We start from the raw sequence: 18,108 nt of genomic DNA, 5'->3' as shown, positions 1-18,108 counted from the left end.
TTTGTAAAATTGTTATATTACTTGTATATATTTTTCCCTAATTTATAAAATCGAAATCTAATTTAATTTAAGATCACAAATTTCCTAATTGATACCCTAATTTCACAAAACGCACACTACATACGTTTAGAGAAAAGAAAAGAAACAGTGAAGAGAGAAAGGGGAGCTCGAAGGGGGAAGAAGAGAGATCGAGAGGGGAAGACGGAGAAGTCGGGAGTCGGGGAGTAAGGGAATAGGAGGAAGACGCTGGGATGATCAAGAAGGCTTCGACTTCGTCATCCTCCTGCATTCGTCGCTGCTACCATCATCGATCAGAGCTGCTGTGCGTGGAGAGAAGGGGAGATGACGTCGCTGTCTCTGTTTGGGATCCCCGCCGCTGTTCAAGTCACTACAGGAGGAGAACGCCACTGCATGAAGCGAGGTGATGAGTGAAGTAGAACGCGTACAGGAAGAAGGAGAACACGACGACTAGGAGGAGGCAGCGCCGCTGCCGTTGCTACTAGGGTTTGTCTTTGGAATTCCTGGTCGCCGCTATCGTTGCGGGTGAGTCAATTCTGTCCTAGCTATTAGAGTTACCATTTCTGAACCCTTGTCACTTTGAAATGATCCTGTCTCGGCCTCTAATATTCCTAATTATACTATATTCGTTGGAATCGCCACAATTGGAGCTCATCGCTAGAGAAGACAAACTGTTGTGCCATCTTCTTCATTTTGACTCTGAACCTCCATTCATAACCCTGTAATATTTCCACTCTTGTTCTATTTAATATTTTGTTTCTCTGCTATATTCTTATTTTAATTACGGTAGCCGATACTTTTGTTTTAGTGTTGCTGTGTTCTGCTGGAGCTATCAAAATTGTTGTTGTTGCGAGTGTGATCATGGTTGATGCTACTGCCGCATCCCAATTATGTTGGAATTGTTGCTGCTGCTATGAATTCAAAAAGAGCAGGTTTATCGTGGTTAATTCCTTCCGGTTTAGCTAATCGAGGTAGGGGGTTTAAATGATTTCAATTTAAGAATGCCTACAACGTTTATTGAATAACTGCACATAGATTTAATAGCTGTGAGTAATTGATTGATTATGTGAATATTGAATTGTGGTTGAAATTGTGATTGGAATGGTTGAGATTGTGATTTGAAATTGTTGATTAGTGATATTGATTGATTATGTGGATTGGGAATTGTTTGATGACTAATTGTTGAGAATTTCTGAATTTTAATGGGTTATGTTGGATTTGTTGCCGTTGAGCTGTTATTTGTTATATTGTAATGTTAATGAACTTGGTTGGTGGTTGATTTGGAATTGTTTTTGAGGGGTATTGAAGGGTTGGATTTTGAATACTAAATGGTTTGCTGAAAATCAGGTTCTCTTGAAATAAAACGGCAGCTTTGAAAGTGATTTAGTAACTCTATAGTGACTGAAATTATAAGAATTTAAATGTTAAGTAAATTATATTAAGTGTAATTGTGAAAATTCAATTTTTAAGGTTTCGTATCAACTAGAGAATTAGTTATGATTTTTCAAAGTTGAACTCTGAAATCTGATTTTCTGAATAATTTTAAACGAAGTCAGAAACTTTGAAAAGCTATAACTACTTAAGTGATGATTGGAATTGCATGAGACCAAGCCTGGGTTAAACTTGGGGATATAAGGAACTAAACTGGTAAGTTTGAGACTTTTTCATTAAGTTTATGATTTATGGTGAATTTTTTAATTGGGGATGTCAAATCTGGTTTTCTGCAGAACGTTTAACACAGCAGCAACTTGATTCCTCTATTGGAAATTCTGCAGCTTGAATTTTGAAATGGAACCAATTTTAAATAAAATTTTATTTCTATTATTTTAATTCCGTAAAATTTCAGAACAATTGGACTTGTAGTTTTAAAGATATGAATTTTTGAAGGATGAAGCATTATGCAGAAAAAGCCAGATTCTGTTTTCTTAAATTAGTAAACTTGGGAGTTTATAACTTTTGATCCTAGATAGATATTGCGATGCAACCAATTGGAGGTGAAAATTAAGTATGTTTAGCATATGTGATTTAAATTTCAGGGTTTTCCATGTTTTAATAAGTGAGTTATGGGACTAGGAAGAGGTTGTGTTCAATGATTTGTAAAACAGAATTCTGCAGAGAATTATCTAACTTCCTAGCTACGTAACTCCTTCATTAAAAATGGTATGACCCTGGAACGAATTGAGAAAGAAATTTGGATAAGTTATGTTTAACCATATTAATTTTGAAGGTAGTTGGATTTAATTTGGATTTTATATGAAATTTCGAATGTTGTATGCTGCTGCTGTCTTCTGGTTTTAAAACACTGCAGAGCAGTCACGATTTTGCTTATATTCCCGAAGCTAGAGTCAGCAAAAAATTATGATTTTTAGTTTAATAGAAAGCTTAATCCGAGACGGTCGCATGGATATAAAGTTTACGTGATTCTGAATTCATTTAATATTTTAAAAAACAAAATGGAAATCAGGCTGCCAAGTTGTGTTGGCAATTATTTTGGATATGGAATTTAAGAAATAGCTTTTCTATACTATTATCAAATGTTTTTGAGAATATATATTGCTGTGGCAACTGCTGAAAGAGGCTGATGAAATGTTGAGAAAGAAGGAACCCGTAAGGGTGGCTAAGTCCTATTTTTAAAGGAGATTATGTCCAAATTTTTATAAAAGTACAAGGACTTAATCAAAATCAATATTTAAGGCTTATTTAATGATAATAACTTCAATGATTCTTTTAAGAAAATATTATTTTGTATACGAGATTTTTGGCAAGGGCGTGGGTCTTGTCCCTCTTGCGTAGTTGCAATTAAGAAAGAAAAAGGAAAGAGTAAAGTACTTATTGTATGATTATCTGTTGCTTGAGGCAACCCAAGAGATATTTGTTTATTTGTTTGTTGCTTGCGGCAACCCAAGAGATGTTTGTTTGTTGCTTGCGGCGACCCAAGAGATGTTATATATATATTTGTTGCTTAATGCAACCCAAGAGATATTATATATATATTTGTTGCTTAATGCAACCCAAGTGTTCATACCCTGGGTCGAGCTATTCGACCTGGAATGATCAATGATAAAGCGACCGAGCTCTTCAGGTCGAGCGGACCGACTTCTTCTTAAAGAACTCGGCCGTGTCAACAAAAGAGCCCAGTAAAGGGCCAAATGGAGGAACACGACCCAAATCCAAAGGCACTCCAAGCCTATGGAGATAAAGGCGGTTCCCTTGAAGATAAGCTGACTTCACTCAAAATAAGATAAGATAAGATAAAGTAACTAACTTATCTTACCCGAAAGGTCAGCCCACATTACTATAAATACACTAGAGCACCCAGGTATAACTCATACTCTGATTCTACATAACACCTGTTTAATACCCATGCTAACTTAAGCATCGGAGTCCCTTGCAGGTACCCCCCACCCTTCGGTGACAGAGGATCAGCAGCACGTTCAAGTCCAAACAAGTCGGACGTACCAGTTTCGGTTACCATTCACCAGCCGGACACATCGGTTCCGACCAGCACAGAAGATCTCGTCCGAGATCGACCTACAGTTTCAGGTAACCCTCAGAACATTGACGCCATTGCGGGGGACCCTGGAAGTCATCCCATCACCATGGCGGACAACCATGACAACGACCACGACTCAGATCTAGAAAATAGAACACCACACAAAAATGCGGACACCCCACCAAAAGACACTCTGGAATCCAATGGAGACAAAAATTCAGCTAAACCGGGAGCAATAGAAGCCCTTCAAGATCGCTTGAAACAACTTGAAGAAGAAACCCAACGACAACGAAAAATCGGAAAAGATCTACAAAAAGAAGTACGGCGACGTCGAGAATTGGAAGACAAGTTACAGCAATTAGAAGCCGATCTCAAATTAAAAGCCCCTCAGGTCACTCCTGAGGAAAGCTCACGCAAAGAACAGGATCCGTTCACCAGGGAAATCATGAAAACCAAAATTCTAAAAGACTTCAAACTCCCGGATATGATTTTGTACGACGGCACCACCGATCCCAACCATCATCTCAGCAATTTCAGAAGCAGAATGTACCTTACCGATGCCTCAGATGCCGTTCGCTGCAAAGCCTTTCCGACAACCCTCACGAAGACGGTGATCAGATGGTTCGACATCTTACCTCCCAAGTCCATCTCAAACTTCGACGACCTAGCCGGAAAGTTCCTTGCCAGATTCTCCATCCAGAAAGATAAAGCTAAACACGCCCCCAGTCTACTAGGGATCAAGCAAGGAGATCGGGAGAGCCTCCGCAACTACATGGAAAGATTCAACAAAACATGCATAGACATACAAAGCTTACCCACAGAGGCCGCCATCATGGGACTTATCAACGGCCTACGAGAGGGACCTTTCAGCCAGTCTATATCAAAAAAGTACCCGACTTCCTTAGACGAAGTGCAGGAACGGGCAGAAAAATACATCAACATGGAAGAAAACGTTCGGTTAGGAGAGACCTCAAAATCGGGGGCCTCCTACCGTGACAGAGACAAGGAATCTAAAAGAAAAGAAGACCGACAAGGGGAGAAAATTAAAAAATACCATAATTATACTCCCCTCAGAGCATCCCTAGTCGAAATATACAAAGAGGTCTGTCATACAGAAAAAATTCCCCCAGCACGGCCCCTCAAAGGAAAAAGGGGAGGAGGAAATCGGAAAGAATATTGTGAATATCATCGGGTCAGAGGACACACCACCAACGAATGTTTTGACTTAAAAAATATCATAGAAAAATTGGTGAGGGAAGGAAAATTAGATCGATTCCTGGCCACCCGAGATGATGATCAAAGAAAAAGACGAAGGGATGAAGATACCGAACGAACAGAACGATCACCTCGGACACCAGAAAGACATGTCCACATGATACATGGCGGATTCACAGCAGGAGGGATCTCCAAATCTTCCCGCAAAAGGTATCTCAAAGAAGTATATCATGTCGAAGGAGAGGAGGAAGCACTCAACATCCCAGCGATAACATTCACTGAGGAGGACGCGTCCGGCATCATCACAGGACACGACGATCCCATGGTCATCACCATCATATTGGCAAACGCCAACCTACACCGCACCTTAATAGACCAAGGGAGTTCTGCCGACATCTTATTCAAGACAGCCTTTGATAAACTCGGCTTAGAAGAAAAAGAACTAAAGGCATATCCAAACAGCCTGTTCAGGTTAGGAGATACCCCGGTTCGACCACTAGGATATATATCACTACATACAACCTTCGGAAAAGGAGACCAATCCAGGACCCTCAAAATAGACTACATCGTAGTCGATGTAAGTTCAGCTTACAATGCTCTCATAGGTCGGACAACACTCAACCAACTCAGCGCAATAGTCTCGACCCCACACCTATGTATGAAGTTTCCAACTCCAAAAGGGATAGCCACGATAAAAGCTGACCAAAAGATGGCACGTCGCTGTTATAACGAAAGCCTAAACCTCAGAGGCAAAGGAGAAAAGTTCCACACAATCGAGTTGGGTGGAGTTCAACAACGAGAAGATATTCGCCGCCAACCAGAGGGCGAGATAGAAAAAATTCAGATTGGGGACACCTCCGAAAAAACAACTAATATCGGCACAATCCTCAAAGGAGATTTAAAAGAATTGCTAATACAATTCTTACGAGATAATGTTGACCTTTTTGCATGGAAAGCCGCAGACATGCCAGGCATAGACCCTAAGCTAATGTGCCACAAGTTGGCGGTCTACCCAGGATCTCGACCGGTACAGCAAAGACGAAGAAAGCTTGGGCCAGAGCGATCCCAGGCTGTGGAAGAGCAAGTACAGGCACTGCTGGAAGCCAGATTTATAAGAGAAGTTAAATACCCGCTATGGCTAGCCAACGTCGTCTTGGTGAAAAAATCGAATGGGAAGTGGCGAATGTGCACCGATTACATCAATCTCAACAAAGCTTGTCCAAAAGATCCATACCCACTCCCAAGTATCGACGCCCTGGTAGATGCTTCCTCTGGATATAAATATCTCTCGTTTATGGATGCATATTCAGGATACAACCAAATTCCCATGTATCCACCAGATCAAGAAAAGACCTCGTTTTTAACACCAAAGGCGAACTACTGTTACATCGTGATGCCCTTCGGTCTCAAGAACGCAGGAGCTACTTATCAAAGACTAATGAATAGAGTTTTTTCGGATCACATCGGAAAGATCATGGAGGTCTATGTAGACGACATGCTAATAAAAACACAAAGCGAAGAGACACTATTGTCCGACCTGGCTCAAGTATTCGACACCATAAGGAAGCATGACATGCGACTCAATCCCGCGAAATGCACCTTTGCAGTAGAAGCAGGCAAATTCTTAGGCTTCATGCTCACTCAAAGAGGAATTAAAACAAATCCAGACAAATGTCAGGCCATACTCAACATGAAGAGCCCAACCTGTGTTAAAGAAGTACAGCAACTCAACGGGAGACTGGCCGTCCTATCCCGATTCTTAGCAGGAGCCACGATAAGATCTCTTCCCTTCTATGATACTTTAAGAAAGGGAAAACAATTCGAATGGACAATAGAGTGCGAGCAAGCCTTCCAAGACCTCAAGAAGTTCTTAGGACAGCCACCTATCCTATCCCGACCGCGAGTTGGAGAACCACTCATATTATACCTCGCAGTGGGAAGCAAGGCAGTAGCATCAGCACTAGTCAGAGAAGACGAAAATGGACAACAACCTGTCTACTTCATTAGCAAGGCACTACAGGGATCCGAGCTGAACTACCAGAAAATAGAAAAATTCGCCTATACTCTTATCCTAACATCTCGACGACTCTGCCCGTACTTCCAGGCTCACACCATCAAGGTTCGAACTAACCAACCCATAAAAGGAATATTGCAGAAAACAGATCTAGCAGGCAGAATCTTACAATGGGCAGTCGAGTTGTCAGAGTTTGATCTCCAATATGAAGCTCGGATGGCAATCAAATCACAATATCTGGCCGACTTTATCGCAGAATTCACAGATGCCCTAGAAACCCCCACAGAATGGAACCTTTACGTGGATGGTTCTTCAAATAAAACTGGAAGTGGCGCAGGCATGATAATAGAAAGCAACCAAGGAACCCAAATTGAGCTCTCCCTCAAGTTCGGGTTCCCGGCCTCAAACAACCAGGCGGAATATGAAGCATTATTAGCTGGCTTGAAGCTGGCTAAAGAGGTCGAAGCTCAAAAACTCAACATTTACAGCGATTCACAAGTGGTTACATCACAAATAACAGGGAGCTACCAAGCCAAAGATCCCACCATGAAAAAGTATATGGATAAAACCAAGGAACAACTAGGACAAATCGGGGAGTATAAGATCTGCCACATACCCCGCGAACAAAATGCCCGAGCTGATGCACTCTCAAAACTAGCCAGCACCAAACCAGGGGGTAACAACAGAAGCCTCATCCAGGAAATGTTGCAGAACCCGTCAATCTCGGAAGAGGAAAAAGTCCTGACTATAATAAGTCAGGACCAAGGATGGATGACCCCTATAACCAACTACCTCAAAACAGGAACGCTCCCCATAGAAGAAAAGGAGGCAAAAAGGTTAAAAAGGGAGGCACAGTAATACACTATCATAAACAACATCCTGTACAAAAGAGGAATCTCAACACCTTTACTAAAATGCATGCCAACCTCCAACACAAGAGAAGTGCTAGAAGAAATACACGGCGGTATCTGTGGCAATCATCTCGGAGCACGAGCTCTCGCCAAAAAAGTGCTCCGGGCGGGATTTTATTGGCAAACTCTACAGAAAGAAGCCACAGAATTTGTAAAGACATGCCCACCATGTCAGAAACATGCCAACTTTCACATCGCCCCGCCAGAAGAGCTCATCAGCGTGACCTCGCCTTGGCCGTTTGCAAAATGGGGACTCGATCTTCTCGGCCCCTTCCCACAGGGATCAGGACAAGTTAAATTCCTCATAGTAGGGGTAGATTACTTTACAAAGTGGATCGAGGCAGAGCCCCTGGCCAATGCCACCACTCAAAGAAGCCGGAAATTCTTATATAGAAACATTGTCACGAGGTTCGGGGTTCCATATTCGATAACCACAGACAATGACACCCAATTCACAGATGCAGGCTTCAGAAAACTAGTAGCCGACTTGAATATAAAGCAATAGTACACCTCCGTTGAACATCCACAAGCCAACGGACAGGCCGAAGCTGCTAACAAAGTCATACTGGCCGGATTAAAACGGAGATTACAAGATGCAAAGGGAGCCTGGGCAGAAGAGCTTCCACAGGTCCTATGGGCATATCGAACAACGCCACATTCCACCACGAAGGAATCCCCCTTCCGATTAGCATACGGAATAGAGGCAATGATTCCAGTAGAAATCGAGGAAGGGTCGCCCAGAGTAGTTCACTACAATGAGGGAGCAAACTCCCAACTTCAGAGAGAAGAGCTCGACTTGTTACCCGAACTCCAGGAAAGAGCTCGGATCAGGGAAGAAGCTCTAAAGCGCCGAATGGCTTCCAGATATAATCAAAAGGTAGTGCCGAGAAGTTTTGTAGAGAATGATCTCATCCTAATCCGAAATGATATCGGAACAACTCGACCAGGAGAAAGAAAGCTGGCAGCAAACTGGAAAGGACCCTACCGAGTTATAGAAGTACTTGGAAAGGGCTACTACAGACTGTCTGAACTCGATGGACGAGAGCTTCTCAGGTCGTGGCACGCTTGCAACCTAAGAAGGTACTACAGTTAAGAAAAGATAAAAGATCTCATCATTGGATGCACTCTTTTTCCTGAAAAGGTTTTCAAATGAGGCACCAAGTTGAGACTCAGACAATCCCATATGTATCTATTCGCTAAAATAATAACTTAAAGACTGGTCGAACATTAAGAAGTCGAACCAAGTCAAACCAAGTTATAAGTAAACCCTGGAAAGAGGTTTGGCCAACCCTATTAAAGAGGATTACTTTAACTTAGAAGGGCCCGACATAACAAAGTCAGCCCAAAACAAAAAGTTATTAAAGTAGTCCCTGAAAGAGATCTGACAAAGATCCAAGAAAGAGGACTACAAAAAATAACTTAAGGGAGACCGACATAACCAAGTCGGACTCCTACTACCAAAAATTTATCAAAGTATTCCCTGAAAGAGATCTGACAAAGATCCAAGAAAGAGGACTACAAAAAAAAATAACTTAAGGGAGACCGACATAACCAAGTCGGACTCCTACTACCAAAATGTTATCAAAGTAGTCCCTGAAAGAGATCTGACAAAGATCCAAGAAAGAGGACTACAAAAAAATAACTTAAGGGAGACCGACATAACCAAGTCAGACTCCTACTACCAAAATGTTATCAAAGTAGTCCCTGAAAGATATCTGACAAAGATCCAGGAAAGAGGATTACAAAAAATAACTTAAGGGAGACCGACATAACCAAGACGGACTCCTACTACCAAAAAGTTATCAAAGTAGTCCCTGAAAGAGATCTGACAAAGATCCAAGAAAGAGGACTACAAAAAATAACTTAAGGGAGACCGACATAACCAAGTCGGACTCCTACTACTGATAAGTTATCAAAGTAATCCCTGAAAGAGACCTGACAAAGGTCCAAAAAAGAGGATTACAAAAATAACTAAAAAGAGATCGACCTGACGAAGTCAATCTCCCACAGACAAGTTATAAAAAAGTAATCTCTGAAAGAGAGGATTACAATAATAACTTAAAAAGGGACCAACGCAAAGGAACTAGTCACAAATACGGAAAGCCGAAAAACAAGTTGGACCTCACAAATCGTAACCTCAAAGGATTCAAGCTGCAAACAACGAAATAACCCAAGGAGGTCGAGCCACAAGATATCACACACCAGCAGAAAACAGAAAAATGGCAAATCAAAAGGCATTATGTAAAATCTACAAAGTTGCAAAAGCCTCGAAGGCCAGCAAAATCTAAGGATGGCGAGCTACCTTTTTTGTTTGTCAAAATAAAAGTTGCTAGAAAAGCAACTAGGAAAGCGTCAATAAATAAATAAGAAAGTTTTAAAAAGCCCACAAGCCGGGCCAACTACACAAATTCCTAGGAAAGAGATCAGCAAGCATCAAGAGCCTTCTTGGCAGCATCAAGACAAGGAGAAGGAGGACGAGTTTGAATCGGTACGGTGTCTACGGTTCCATCCTCCCGGTTCAGAATCTGGCAATCCGAATCAGGTGCAACCGGAGGAATAGAAGAAGTCGGCACTTTAGCAGAAGACACAGGGGAGGAACAACCTCATCATCATCACCCTCATCATCAGGGACAATCTTGCCATCTCTGACAATATTATCCAGGCTAAAAAGGGTGAGATCGGCCTCGGGAGCAATGGCCCGAACTTGCTCCTTCAAGTTCTCGTAAGCAGCAGTCACGCTGCCAACGAGATGACCTTGAAGCTCAGAATAATCTTCCCGTGCATGGTCGAGCTCCCCCCTTAGGCGCATCACCTCTCGATAAGAGGTAACGTAACTATCCTTGTGCATCAAGACTGCGTCCTCAGCCAACCTCAACGAAGCTGCCAGTGACTGAGAACTCGCCTCCTCATTCTTCAAGTCCTTTTCCAGCTTGGCCACCTTCGTCTCAAGCTCCTTCTTTAACTCCTTCATCCGATTAAACTCTTGTTTCGCCTCCTCCATAAACGCTTTAGTGGCATGGAGAGTGAGATTCTGAGCAGTCCGATATATGGCAGCCGACATATACGCCATCTTCACATGATTTCGGGCCATGAATTCCAAGTGATGAAGGATGGACACATCGTCCATGGAGAGAGCGCCGTAGGGACCAATTTGTTGATCCACGAATTTAATAGCATTAAAATCAGGAGCATCGAGGTCGAAGGGCTCAACAGTCTTTTGTTTTTTATTGGGAGGAGCAACAGAAGGAGCAGCAGAGGCGACGTGAGGATCTACCAAACGAACTCGGGGTGTAGGGATTAGTTTCTTCACCCCGGCGGAACTCTGCACTGATGGCTTCTCGCGCACCTGGGAGGATCCCTCCCCAGCTTCCCTGGCAGCAACATTTCTGTCAGCAGTCGCCCTCTGTGCCCTCTTAAAAGCTTTCATAGCTTCATTATTCGTCATTGCCTCTGCAAGCAAAACAGAAAATTCAGCTACAAGTCGGATAAGTCGGAAAAGACAGCTACAAGCAACATAAATGAGATAATAAAAGAAACACAAGATACCCAGTTCAGTTTGAAGAAGAGAAGGATTGGTTAGAAATTTCTTTGTGTCAAGATGGGGAGGTTGACCCCAGCGTTCTTCCAAGATAGTCACAAAGGCTTACTCAGCCTTATCCAACATTTCCCATGAATACCAGGAGACCCTCACGTCTTTTTGCCATTCCAAGGGAAAAGCAGGTTGGTCATTCTCATCCAGAAAAAAGGGCCGAGCTCCTTAACAGCTCGGACCTTGAAAAAGTAGTTTTTAAAATCACGGAACGACTCGTCAAACATGGAAAAAACCTTCTTTCCTTGGGTAGAACGAAAGGAGACCCAAGCTGACTTCTTTTTTACCACACCGGGCTTAGTCACGACAAACAGATAGAAAAAGAGAGATTGGGAAGCAGGAATACCAAAACCATCGCACAGTAATTGGAAAATTTTAATAAAACCCCAGGAATTGGGGTGAAGTTGAGAAGGGGCAACATTACAAGACCATAACAGGTCGGCTTCAAATTTGGTAAAAGGAAGGGTGATACCCAGCTGACCAAAGAAAAAATCATAAGCATAATAGAAAGGGCGACCATCAACAACCCGAGTTGAAAAGCAGACTCTCTCGTCAGAAGAGGGGGGGACAAGTTCATAGTTCTTCTCATCTCCAGAATTACTACAGACACTATGAAACTGCCTAAGCTGAGCACAAAAATCAGAATCAACCAACGAGACACACATGAGAACCATAGAGTCCACCCAGTCGGCCATACCCGTGGGAACCTGGGAAGGCATCTCTACAACGTTATTTCGGGAAGACATGAGGTCAACTAAATCCTACAAAAGAAAAGAAGAGTGGATTACTAACAAAACATCTCGGATGAGGGGCAAAGCAACTCGACAGACAAACAAACAGGAAAGGAAAATCCCAAGACTCAAACCAAAGCCCTTGGGGCATCCCTTGGAGGCAGTAAACAAACAAGGACTTTCAAGTTACTTCTATAGCCTACATCCCGGCACTCATCAAAATAAAATATAGAAAGATAAACAAAGGAAGCAAAAACGCAAAAGAAAATCCAGAAAGATAAACAAAAGAAGCAAAAACGCAAAAGGTCCACCCTCCTACAGTTTATCAGAAATTCCAAAAAAAGGCCAAGGCAGAAAAATAGCAAAAGGCGCAAACTTTCTCGAAATAAAGCAAAAAATCAGCAGAGAACAACCATCAACATCGAACATACCAAACACGAATCATCAAAGACGCAACTCACAAACATGAAAAGCCCCAAAAAGCATCAAGCAACAGGAAAAGCAAAAAGGATCATGCAGAAGAGGAAAGAAACTCCCGGAACACACATTTCAAATAGGAGCGACAAAAAACAGAAAGATACAAACTTTCCTTAAAAGCAAAATCAAAACTCCATCATAAAACCAAAGCGACAAAAGAAGAAGAAAAATGCGAGTGAAACTAACCTGGAGAAGAAAGAAGCTTCAAGGGAAGGAAGAGACGCAGAAATGAAAGCTACCCAGAAAAACACCAAGCAACGCCCCAACGCAAGGAAAACAAAAATATGGGCAAAAAGCGGAGAGTAAGAGAACAAAGGAAGAAATTGCAAAGAAGTTACGAAAAGAGCGAAGAAGGGAAACCATTTCCTGAGTATGAAATTCAAAAATAAAGAAGTTTAAGGGAAACGGGGCAATTAAATGCCAATTAATTAGGGTATTAAACCCTTGCACGTTCCCCAGAACAAAGCGCTAATACAAAAGCGCACGCTTTTTGAGGAAAAACGTTCTACATTCAAAAGCTACTACGAAGGAATCGACAAAAATGCTTGAGTTCGGCTTCAAGAAGGACTGAAGTCAAGGACTCGACCTCGACAAAGAAGACCGAGCTCAAGCAGGGGCACTGTTCATATCATGGGTCGAGCTATTCGACCTGGAATGATCAATGATAAAGCGACCGACCTCTTCAGGTCGAGCGGACTGACTTCTTCTTAAAGAACTTGGCCGTGTCAACAAAAGAGCCCAGTAAATGGCCCAAATGGAGGAACATGACCCAAATCCAAAGGCACTTCAAGCCTATGGAGATAAAGGCAGTTCCCTTGAAGATAAGCTGACTTCACTCAAAATAAGATAAGATAAGATAAAGTAACTAACTTATCTTACCCGAAAGGTCAGCCCACATTACTATAAATACACTGGAGCACCCAGGTATATAACTCATACTCTGATTCTACATAACATCTGTTTAATACCCATGCTAACTTAAGCATCGGAGTCCCTTGCAGGTACCCCCCACCCTTCGGTGACAGAGGATCAGCAGCACGTTCAAGTCCAAACAAGTCGGACATACCAGTTCCGGTTACCATTCACCAGCTGGACACATCGGTTTCGACCAGCACAGAAGGTCTCGTCCGAGATCGACCTACAGTTTCAGGTAACCCTCGGAATACAAAGAGATATTAATTATTTGTTTGTTGCTTAATGCAACCCAAGAGATGTTTGTTTATTTGTTTGTTGCCCTGAGGCAACCCAAGAGTAATTTTCCGTTCCCAAGAGTATATGTTTCCTGCGAGTAGAAAGCAGAGGCTGTCTCAATAGAGCTGCTTATAATTATATGCGCATTTATTTGAACGGAAAATCGTATCCGCGAAATCGTGAACTCGTGACCGGATAAATGTCGGGAAGGCAAGTGCTAACCGACACATGAGCTCATGGCCTGCACTAGGACTAGACATTCATCATATGCATCTATGTGACATTGTTTGGGTGTGTATATTGTAATTGGTTTGCCTAAGTGAATAATTCTGTTTAATTGCTAATTGTTATACTTGATGTAATCGCTCTTGGTTGTGTTTGAACCTCATTACCTGTGTTTGTAACTGATTGTTTGGATTGTGGTGATTGGATGTTGATTGAGTTGTTTGGGCCTGAGGCCGTGACTGGTACGTTTGAGGTCTAGTTCTATATAAAGTATCTGACTGGTTCAGCATAGACTTAATGAACCTATGTTTGGAGCAGGATGATCATTTATACCGCATAGGTAACTTCTTTTATGATATGGTCTAGTAAATTTTTAAGAGTTTTATAAAGAAAATATGGTTCTAGGATTTTGAATAATTAACTAATGCTTTTAAAGAAGGTTAATTTTCTTTTAGATGTCTCTGAATGAAATTAACTATTTATGCTTTATTCTATACTTTTACGGCATTCTCGACCTCTACTGAGAACATGTGGTTTGGTTCTCACCCCCAAATTTTTCACCCTTTCAGTGACACAGGTTTGAAGACGCAATTTGAAGCTACGAGCGATTAGTAGGTTTTCTTTACGGTTTTAATTGCTTTCATATAGTCCCCTCGCTCTTGTCCTTTGAGGTTCTATTTTAACAGAGGGGTAGGTGTTGTATTTGGGTTTATATGACTTCTTATGTATAAGAATTACTATTAACAATACTTATGTGATTGTTATTATTACTTGCCATGTTTATCCTTGATACATGTCTTTAATAAATAAAAACAAAAATTTTTCCGGTATTTTCTTAAAACTGAAACACGAAATCGATACAAAGGCTCAGTAACTAAGTAGTTAATATTAGAAAATGTCACGTAACGTTCTTTCTAGTAGAAATACCCTGACTTAAGCAAGGTATTTTGCTGGAAGGGATGTTACAATATGGTATCAGAGCAGTCCTTCCTGTGGAGCCTTGGGAGTGGACTGACTATGCTTCATTGCATACTCTGTGTGTCTATCATGCTTTGTGACTTGTTCTGATGACAAGAGTTTGTGTTTTACATGCATGACTGTCTGATGATTAACGCTATTAGTTTACCATTGCATACCTCATGGTATCAAGTTTGGCCAACTTAATACTAATGATTTATGTATATGGAAATACTAATGGGTTATCATAGACGAAATAGAAGTGATAGGTTAATGCTAATCACGAGATTTTGGGGACGTCAGAAACTAAATTGTAGAGATTATTTCCGTTTCGACGTATGCTCTTTATTCATGCTTAGCGTTATCTCTTTCTCTACTAATTGTATTGGAATTTCTAGTTTCTGATCTCTTTCTTGCTAATCTTGTATTATCATTCGTGCATGTCCTTGCTTGACTCTGTATCTGGTTGTTGCTTGAATCTTTTGAAACATTTATCCTCACCTTACAAACTCTATGCTCCTTGCCCTGAACTTGGATTCATTTCAGTGTAACATACCATTTCTTGAAATTTCCTTCTTGAGTACTTGTTTCAGATTCTCTTCGAGAAAAATTTCAATTTAAATCTTTTTTTACTTGATTGTACCCACAACCCTTGCTTAAATTTTGATGGGATTGTTTTTAATTCAGCCTAGACTTTCTTACATAAACTCTGAAACTTCTTTATATAGTTTAATTTTGTTTAATTGTGATATACCACTTATCTTTTATTGATTTATAGAAAATTTCATTTTAGAATTTATTCTTTGAATAGAAGCGGATTTTCTTCCAACTTTATTATAATTTTATAGCTATTCTTACCTAATTATGTACTTAAGTATCCTCCATGATTTTTAAAGAAAATATTTTGCCCTTAACATCAAACAAGCTTTAATTTACAAACCATGCATGATTTGTTTTGATTTAAAAATTAAATCGATATAACATATTATTTATACTAAGTTTAGTACTTTGAAAAATGTTAGATTTATATATATTCTTTTGAAAAAGATAAACTAATTTCCTCTATTTCAAATTGAAGTTGTTCAAAATTGTTGTACTATTTTCCCTAATAACATTCATATTGAAACTGTTCGGTTCATAATTCTTCCTAAGCCTTGAATTAATTCCCTTTATGCTCCATTTCATTGCTTATATATATCCTTGTTTGTTGACGATCTCATGTATTCCTTCAAAACCTTGCGAAATACCATCTTGTTTATGTATAATTCGAATAGATAAAAAAATATTTTTTTAATCTTATATTAAACATCTTTAATTATTTTTAATTTTATTATTATTTTAAAATTATTAATTTTTATTTTGATTATATCATCTCATCATATTATACATTATCATTTTTTCTTATCATTCTTTTTACATGGATAACTATTAGTATTATCGTCTCACTGTCACTATTATGTTGTCTTGTTTTATTTTTTTCTTGTTTTCTTCTTCTATTAACCACAACCACAATCAATTACCATAATACCATTATGGCAGCTCTCATTTTGTTCATCACTTTGTATGTGAAAGACAAATTAAAAATATATAAGAATAAGTTAACAAAATAATTTATGAGAGTTCTTCAGTTTATTATTGATAGGTATATACATGTCAAAAAAAATTAAAAAATAAATATCAGATAAAAAAATAATCATTTTTTTAAATTAAATTGATGAGAGAAAACTTTGAATGTGAAAGACAGATTAAAAATATATAAGAATGAATACAGTTTGGTAAGTAAACTGAAGAGAAAGGAAAATGAAGGTGAAAGTTATGCGTGAAATTAATATACGCAGTAAAATGGTATAAAATTTGCAATTGTAGTAAATGAAAGCGAGGAAAAGATGGAGACGATACAATCACGATATTCAAGGAAGGAGAATGATGACAACAGTAATAATATAGAAGAATGCACCTAATGGTGAGAGGAGAAGCAATAAAAATTGAATAATGAGATCAAACTTGGTATAAAGTACTCACATAAAGAATATACCAAAAATAAAACGATAAGATCCATAAAAAATTATTTATCACTCCTAATTATTTTTTTCCTCCTTTCATACATGGCGTCGAAAATCAACATTTGGCATAGTCATTATCTAGTTCAGAAAATTACAAAAATTCATCCAAATAATTGTTACATATAGAGAAGCACATTCAGACTTGGAAAGAGAAGTAAGAAAAATTGAAAACGGATAAAATTAATTAAATGGAACTATTAGTGAAATATAGAATGAAAATAAGATAGAAGAACACGTGTTGCTGTTAACGGTGAAAGTTCTTTTATCTAAAGTAAGTGACGCATGTACGAAGAATCTCTATCATTAAGGACAACATTAGAAAGTAAATTTGGATACGAAAACTCCGTATCCACATTATATATTGTTATAGATTTCTGTTACTTGTTCCTGTTCCATTGTCATGCGCTTCCATTCCTATATGTTTCAAAAGTAAAATATAATTATTAAAAACTAATTGAATTCATAACAAAGAAAATTAGTTATCGTATTACCGGTATCAAATTGATGATGGGTGGTAGCTCTGCTCATTTGTCTAATTGTAGTCAATCGGGCTACTCCTATGTTTGTAGTTAATTGAGTACCTCTACCTGCGTTTGGCATTGGAGTTGGAATTGGAGTCAGTTGATATAGAAACTTATTTTCCTTGTCGAATCATCTCCCGATAAGTTTCTATCTTTGTTCTTCGATCATGTTGTCTTATTCGCCTAGCATATTCTGTTCAAGTGGATCGACATTGATGTGAAGTTTTCATTTCTATTTGTCAGAAAGATAGCAAGATGCAGAGAAGAAAAAGGTTTGCGAGACCAAACTTGAAAGTGAAAAAGTATTTAATTCGGTTGGGGTTTCAGTTTTTAAATTGAGTGCGTAGTGGGAGCAGTTTTTTATTGGAAGTAAATCAGTTTTAAAATATGTCGTGGGTTGAAAATGAATCAGTTTAATACTCTGTCGTGAGATAAATTCTTTTTTTATAAAAAAATAAAAAATTGAGGACGTGGTAACAGTTTGTTATATTGAATTTAGTGTGTAACAAAAATAAAAAAGAAATAGGGGTAAAATAGGGAGAAGAAATTGGATACCAAACTTTTCTATCCCATTATATATTGGTATAGATAAAAAAATAGTTATTATGACAAAAATAAAAAAAATAATAAATAAAAATAAATACATAATAAAAATTTAGAGTACATTAAAATAGTACCATAATAAAAAAAATTCAAATATTAA

The 18,108-nt window shown here is 39.3% G+C and overlaps 1 long non-coding RNA gene across 1 annotated transcript; it reads left to right on the top strand.

Annotated features, from left to right (window-relative positions):
- LOC107643724 lies at positions 250 to 14,689 on the top strand. Its single transcript, XR_001621053.2, has 3 exons — positions 250 to 739; positions 827 to 989; positions 14,434 to 14,689. It is a non-coding gene; the product is annotated as an uncharacterized LOC107643724 (long non-coding RNA).

This window comes from Arachis ipaensis, chromosome B05 (genome assembly GCF_000816755.2).
Source record: "Arachis ipaensis cultivar K30076 chromosome B05, Araip1.1, whole genome shotgun sequence".
NCBI lineage: Eukaryota > Viridiplantae > Streptophyta > Magnoliopsida > Fabales > Fabaceae > Arachis > Arachis ipaensis.
The sequence above is the reverse complement of the archived record's forward strand: the minus strand, read 5'-3'. Positions and strand labels throughout refer to the sequence as shown.